At 48.7% G+C, this 7,009-nt stretch overlaps 1 long non-coding RNA gene across 1 annotated transcript in view; it reads right to left on the reverse strand.

Annotated features, from left to right (window-relative positions):
* Window positions 1-6,010, reverse strand: part of LOC125616683 — a 6,743-nt gene extending 733 nt beyond the window's left edge. Inside the window, exons 1-3 of the long non-coding RNA XR_007347431.1 lie at window positions 5,811-6,010; window positions 5,365-5,457; window positions 521-2,613 (exon numbers count right to left, since the gene is read on the reverse strand). This is a non-coding gene — a long non-coding RNA (uncharacterized LOC125616683). The remainder of the gene's footprint in view (window positions 1-520; window positions 2,614-5,364; window positions 5,458-5,810) is intronic.
* Window positions 6,011-7,009: the final 999 nt, after the last annotated feature.

The following is a 7,009-nucleotide window of genomic DNA, read 5'->3' on the forward strand; positions in this document are numbered from 1 at the left end:
GGAACTCAAGACCTGGGCGTTCTCCCTGCGCCCTGCGCGCAGCGCTTCAGCCTGTTTTATTGTATTTTATTTTATTTGATTGCTATTTTGTGTTATCACAGTACCCTCCCCAATTCGAGGACGCCCAGGGCGCTCTCGGGAATCTTTGTGTGCCTTGGTCTTAAAGCGGTGACTCAGTGGATGGCGTATCTCTTTTCAGACCAAATAGGCCACGGGCGGTTGAAAAAGAATCCAAACCTCTGAAAAGGTTTGTGATTGAAATCTTTTAGAAGTTCTCATGCTCCTAGGTTATGGTCATTTTCTTTTCTTTTCTCTTTTAAAAAAGTTGGTTAATATTTGTTCTTATATATTTTTCTTTCTGATCTTATTTTTGGGGGAGGAGAATTTTTTTAAAAGAAGGATTTCGTTAGACCCGAAACTGCATGGCGGCTTCCTCTCCCGCAAACGTCGTACCTCTCTACACCTCTGACTCCCTCCTCCCCCAAACAAATTAATTGATAAAATTATCAGAAAGCTGTACCTGGAGAGAATGAGGCGGACACTGCAGGACCCTGGACTGTGATCTTCGCTTCCTTTGCGGAAATCCGCTTGGCTCCATGCTCCCGAAGGAAAATTCAAGGCGCTTCAACTCTTCCCTTCGTTTTCTTTTAAAAAAGACTCTAGGAAGGGAACTTTCCCTGGGCCTGCAGAAACCCCGGCTTCCTTCGCTCTCCGCTCTCCAGTTCTCCCCACTCTCCTGGCCGGGCGGCCATAAATATTTTTCTGCTTCCCGCCCGGCCCCGCGGCTAGTCCTCCTGGGCACCTCTGCCGCCCGGGCCGCGGGGATCGAGGCTGCGCTCAGAGCTTCATTTAACTCGGTCCTTTGGCCTGACCCTGCACCTTTGGCCTTCTCATTAAGACAGGGGATCCCAGAGAATCCCCAAAGCTACTAACCACCCTGTAAGTGGGATCCCTTTCCTTCTCGTTCAAAGCAAAAGAATTGAAAAAGAAGCAGGAAAGAGTGGCCTCCTGGCTCTTCCTCTCCTCCTCTGGTCAGAGGGCTCCGTCTAGGGAGGGGATTCCCAGCGCCAGCCCCCCAGGGCATTTAAAGAAGCTAACTTCCTTTCTAGTCTTCATCTGAGATCCTGTGATAGTGACCCCTTCCTCTGCCCCCTCCTCAAAATATCTCCTGGGCATTTTATTGTTACCCTACTAGGGTGGAACTCTGAACTACTGCTTTTATTATTGTTATTTATTGTTATTATGATTGTTAGAGATTTGTTCATCAGGTTCAAGGGACAACAGCCTGGCCCAGAGGGAGGCCTGTCTGTCACAAGTGAATGGGGACCGCACAGACACACACACACCTAACACGGTGCACACACTCACTCACATGTATATACCCACAAATGCCTCTTAGGTTCGGGCCCTTGCACAGCCATTCAAATGAGGCAGGCGTTCTCCTATCCCCCAGCACACAAACAGCACGCTACCCACGCGCACCAGCATTCAGGCAGAACACCACCCCCAGACCGATGCCAAAACCCACACGCACCGAGATCGCAAGGCAAAGAAAATACGTATGAATCCCTTCTCTCCCACAATCTGGAGGGGCGAGTCAGGCCTCTGTCTCTTTCCCCCAGTCTCTCTCGCTTTCTCTTTTTTTTTTCCTCTTGTTTACAGCTTCAGAGAGCTCAAGGCCCATAAATCTTGAGGGGCCTACAGAGCGCAGAGCACATTTGTATGCATCGTTAGGACTCGCTAATACCTAAGCCCATTAACGAGCGTGTATGCGCGTGGTTTCCGGTGTATATTAACTTATAGTTAAATTCTGGAGGAAAGGGCATTGTGAATTAACATATACCGAATCCATCACGGGCTTTTGTCATATCAGATCCGTCAACCATGGATTTGGGGGAGCAGGCTGAATGGGCCAGGGTCTAATCACCCTCTAAACTTTGTGGAGTAAATTTGAGGGTCTGGGAAAGATGAGCACAGTCCTCCTGCCCAGCCCTGGTGGTTCAGACCCGCAAGCCAAGTAGCTGCACACCTGCGGGAAGACTGAGGGGTGTGGGAGAAGGCTGTTAGGGGTGAAGGAGGCGGGCGAGGGGAGGCCCCTCTGGCTGCAGGCTGGGGTTGTGCTGGGGCCGATCGGCCTGTGGTCGATGGATGGGCCGACTGGTTTCCTCTTTCCAAGAGAAACGCCAAGGAGAGGCTAGTGGAGTTGCTGGACTTTAATTAAACCGAAGAAAATACAGTGGGAGGAGGGAAAAACGATCCAGAAGGAGGAGGAGGAGGCCGAGGCTGAGGCAAGGAAGGAAGTCCGGGCTCTACAGAGCCTGGACATCTCCTGGGGGGCTGATAGCTGGTGGTTGCATGGTTCTTTTCCCACCCCAGTTACCCCTGGGTCGAGGCCAAACAGCTTCTTAAAAACAAGAAAGGAAGAAAGAAAAGGAAAAAGGGAAAGAGAAGGTAAAGAAAAAATAAAATCTAACTCCAGGACGGGTTTCAGCCAGGTGTTCCTAGTTGCAATGCCTATTGGAATCTCAAGGATCCTGGTCATCGGCCTGCGTAGGGATGAAGGATGCCCAGTGCTAGAGGGAGGACGGGGAGGAAAGGCCATCTCATGGGGTCCTGTAGAAAATGCCAAAGACCAAACCAGCTGTTATTTTGTCCGTGTAGATGTGGCTGCCTATCTAAATACAGCCGACCGCGGCGGGAGAGCGGGGGCGGGCTGGGGCGAGGGGGATAATCGGCCGGGATGGAGCGGGCTGGCAGGAGCGGAAAATGCCTTCCTCCCCTTTGCTTTGCGGGAACAGCCAGAGGCCTCCCCGGGCGCTGTGAACTTTAGCTGGGCCGCCGCCTGTCAGCCCCAGAAAGCGTTAAAGGTGCAGCAGCCCGCGCCAGCCTCCGCAGCCGCCTTTGTACGCGTGATTTATGACTTCAATCTTGGTTCACCGAGAGTTCACACGGCTTTCGCTGCTGTTGAAGGTTAAAAGATGGTCTTCGCTTGACAAGTGGGACTATTGAAAATTCCTTCTTCTTCGTTTTTTTTTTTTTTTAAAGAAGCGAAGAGCTAAGACTCAGGAGAGAAAAAATTTGGGGGGAGGGGACAGGGGTTGCAGGTGGGGCAAAATAGTAGGTCAGGAAGGTTTGTCCTCCTACATTTAAGATTTTCTGTAGCTAAGATTTGAGTGTGAATTGGTGAGGAGGGTAGAGAATAGGAGGAAGCTAGGGAAGAAGTTTAGAGATTTCTCATATTTGAAGGCCAAATGAGTGGCATTTTGAAAAACACAACGTGTTTTCCACCTCTAGGTAACTTGCCTTACAGACCCTACCCCATCCTCCTCTGGAGACTAAAAGCCGGCCAGGTAAGGATAAAGCTGAGCGAAGGGCAGGGTACTGCTGACAGTGTGCCAGCGGGTGTGTCTGGCTGACCTTCCACCTTGCCTAGAAAGCCAGGTTTTATTTAGTGTGCTCTTGTACCCTCAGATTTGGCAAGGCCATTTCTGGGTCCTGGTTCCAACTCTCTTCCTCCTGTCCGGTAGATTTAGTTTAACATGTATATTTGATGCAAATGAAGGGGAAGGAAGGACTGGAATTCCTTTCTAACCCCAAATCCCCTTGGTCCTAGAACAGGTCCCTCTTCTAGCATTTTGGAGGAGGTAGTGTCACAGCATAGATGGTAACCAAAGATCTCCTGATGGTCAGAAGTGTTTTTTTTGTCTTCAAAGTGTTTGTATATTTGGAAAAACAGGAGTCTCCTATTTTTGAGACACACACACACACACACACACACACACACCCTGGAGCTGTGAGGGACTGAGTGGTTCTTAGGGTTCCTTGAAACTATTTTTAAATCACTTGATGTAAGAATTTGGGATTATGATGTTGGGGAGGGGAAAAGTAGAGAACCAAGTCTGGTGTTGGGTATGCCCACCTACTCCTACTTAGGCACCTTGTCCCTTGTCCAATACTGGTACCACTTAGGTTTGTTTTCTTTTGTTTTGTTTTGTTTTGTGTGTGTTTGTGTGTTTGGCTTTTGTGGTGTTGGAGATAAGACTCTAGGGCCTCAAGCATGCTAGACAAGTGCTCTACCACTGAGCTATATTCCCAACCCTCTTATGCAGATGTCAGAGCCAGTCCCTCAAATCCAGATCCTGGAACCAAAGGCATTCACATTAGAAAGGGTGCTCCCAGTCTCTCTTCTCACACAGAGTTTGAAGAGACCTTCCACCACAATAGGAAGATGCCTAGGCACTCCCTATCAAAGGAGAGGAAGAAGACCCAGGAAGATGGCCACACCTCTTTGGGACCCCCAACCCCTCTTGCAGGGGATCCCACATATAAATAGCAAAATGGGAAGCAGAGAACAGAAAGACTCCAGAAATCTAGAGTCCAGATTCTGAGGTCACTTTGGTACAAATGACCCTCTGGCCTCCAGAAGAACAGAGAAGCGGTGGGGTTCTGTATTTAGAAGTTTGGGGGTGGGTAGTGTTAGGAGGAATGGCCAAGGAAACTAATGAATCTCTTCCAGGTTCTGGTTGGGAAGCAGAGTAATGACCATAATGGCCTCTGGAAATAATGACTGCACCGAAGTCCCCTTCCCACCACCTCTGACTATATTTCTCCCTGGGAAATAATTTCAGTGGGCTCCTGCTTATCTGCAAATCTAGAATAATTATAAATTTTTAATTCATAATTAAGACTGTTGATTGTGACCATTGCTCTTCAGTAGCCCTGTTTATTTCCTTCTCTTCTGTGAAGCAGAAGGCAGCCTCAGTTAGCCCCTGCCCTCTGCAACAAGCAAACTGAGGCCCAGAACCTCTTAAAGACAGCCCTTGAACTCGGCCATCTGTGGAAAAGTTGCCTCGTTACTAGTCAATTCATGTTGTACTTTACAGAGTATTTGTACTCAATACAACCACCTCCCACTAACCTCAGATTTCAAAGTGCTGGTAAGATTGGCTCCTGGGGAGACTAGGAAACTAGACTCCAACTAGAGAAGCAGCTTGGTCAAACTTTAGAGTCAGGAATGAAGGCCAGGTGGCAGGGCTCCCAGGCATAATACCTAAGCAATCTGAGATGAAGAATGGATATTCTGCCTCTCCTGCCTTAAGGAAACGCTGGCCTCCCTCAAACCTCTAGGTCCCCTGAATATACCTGGTCCTTTTTCTGACTTTCCTTTCCATACAGCCACACACACACACACACACACACACACACACACACAATATGGAGCCACAGGCTTCAAGAGGCACTATGTTCTTAGGGGTGGGGAAGTGGGATCTGTCAGTTGTTTCACATCTGTAAAGACATAGAGAAGGAGAAAACTGCTCCTATCCCATGAGATAATTTCCACCTAAATCCCTATTTTCAGCTCACCCAGCATGAAATAGTTGTTCCCTTTCTCCTCTCCTACCCTCTGGAAATATGGAGGTTAGGGGCAGGATGAGCAGGTCCCAACCACAGCTGAACCTAGAGAAAGAGACAGAAGTAGGCAATGAAGGGGTGCTGATTACTTCCTACAAGCTTTACCTACATTCTTCAAACCCAGATCAACACCCTGAAACAAGGGCCAGAGGGAGCAACCCCCCTGTAGCCAATTCTCTACTCTTTCTTCTCATGAAAAAAGAGCATTTTCTCCCTCCCTGAGGCCTGGATTCCCCTGAGACCTTTGCTCTAAGAACATTACAGCTTTCCAAAGGACATTTGGAGACCCAAACTCCATGTATCTCTCAGTGCCTGTCTAGAAGGAAGCCAGTGGCCACTTTACACCCCACCAGTCGGCTGGTTCATGGAGTCTCCTCAACCAGGATCCCCAAACTCACCTGCTTTTCCTGAGAGCTAGCCCAGCATCCTTGATCTTGCTCAAGTCAGGACACAGGTAGGAAGCCTGTTGAGAGGGTTCTCCAGGAGCTAGCTAGTATATTTTAATGTACTGTTTGATGGTAAATAAAGAGACCTTGGGGGAAAAAGAAAAAAAAAGGAAGGAGCAACAGTGCCTGGCATGTCCCCACCCACCCCTCCTCTGGACATTGGCTTTCTTGATGAAACAGTGCACCGTTGTTCTTGAACAACCATTCCCCACCATCTCTGTTCGAAGGGTTTGAGTTTCACCCTCCGTTCACCCCCATTAATCACCCCAGCAGCTAAACATCACCCAGCCCCCTCTAGCTCTAGCCCTTTCTCTTCTTCTTGCCCTTAGTATTCATGGCGGGGCATTCCTCACTGCTGCGTGCCTCACAAAGATCTCTCCTCAGACACAAGGACCCTCCCCCTCTCTAGCTACCCAGTCCATGGTGGGCACTACTCTCTGTTCTGGGTGTCCTGATTGCCAGCTCATACTCTTGGACCCTGCTCCCCAGCTCTTCCCATAGCCGTTGCCCCATTCCCGTGCACATTCCCACTCACCACGCCCTCCTTCAGGTACTTTATCTCATGGCCACACAACCTCGAGTCTCCACCACCCACCATCGTTCTTTCCTCCAGGCCCATCTACTTCTAGCTCCCATCTGCCTTTGACACTTCCCCTTGCCTCTTGTTTCTTTCCCTTCCAAGACCTTCCTGAGGCTCTTTAGATGGTGGCTTTGAAGTCTGATCCTTCTAACCTCAAGAAACTTAGAGGCAGGGTAGCACAGTGGTTAAAAGCATGGCTTTAGATTCAAATCCCAGATCTGATCCCTTCGAGGTATATGCAACTATAGACAATCACTCAACCTTTCTGAGCCATCCATACAATGGACATACTCACTGGCCTTGTAGAGTTGTTGTGTAGATCAAATTAAATTCTATTTGCATAGATCCAAGCATTCAGCAGAAGTTTGATAAATGGTCATTATTAAATCAGAATCTTCTTGGGGAGAGAGAAAGGAGGCTCTTTGGATTCCAATAAAAGTTAAGAAGTTGCCTCTTGCAGTATCTGAGAGGGTAGGATAAAAATGACGCAGTCTTGCAAAGCAGGGCCCATTTACCAGGAAGCCTTACTCTTCTGTTTGCCCAAGAGGGTCTCAACTTTGGCTGCACATTG

The sequence above is a fragment of the Marmota marmota genome, unplaced genomic scaffold (genome assembly GCF_001458135.2).
Source record: "Marmota marmota marmota unplaced genomic scaffold, marMar, whole genome shotgun sequence".
NCBI lineage: Eukaryota > Metazoa > Chordata > Mammalia > Rodentia > Sciuridae > Marmota > Marmota marmota.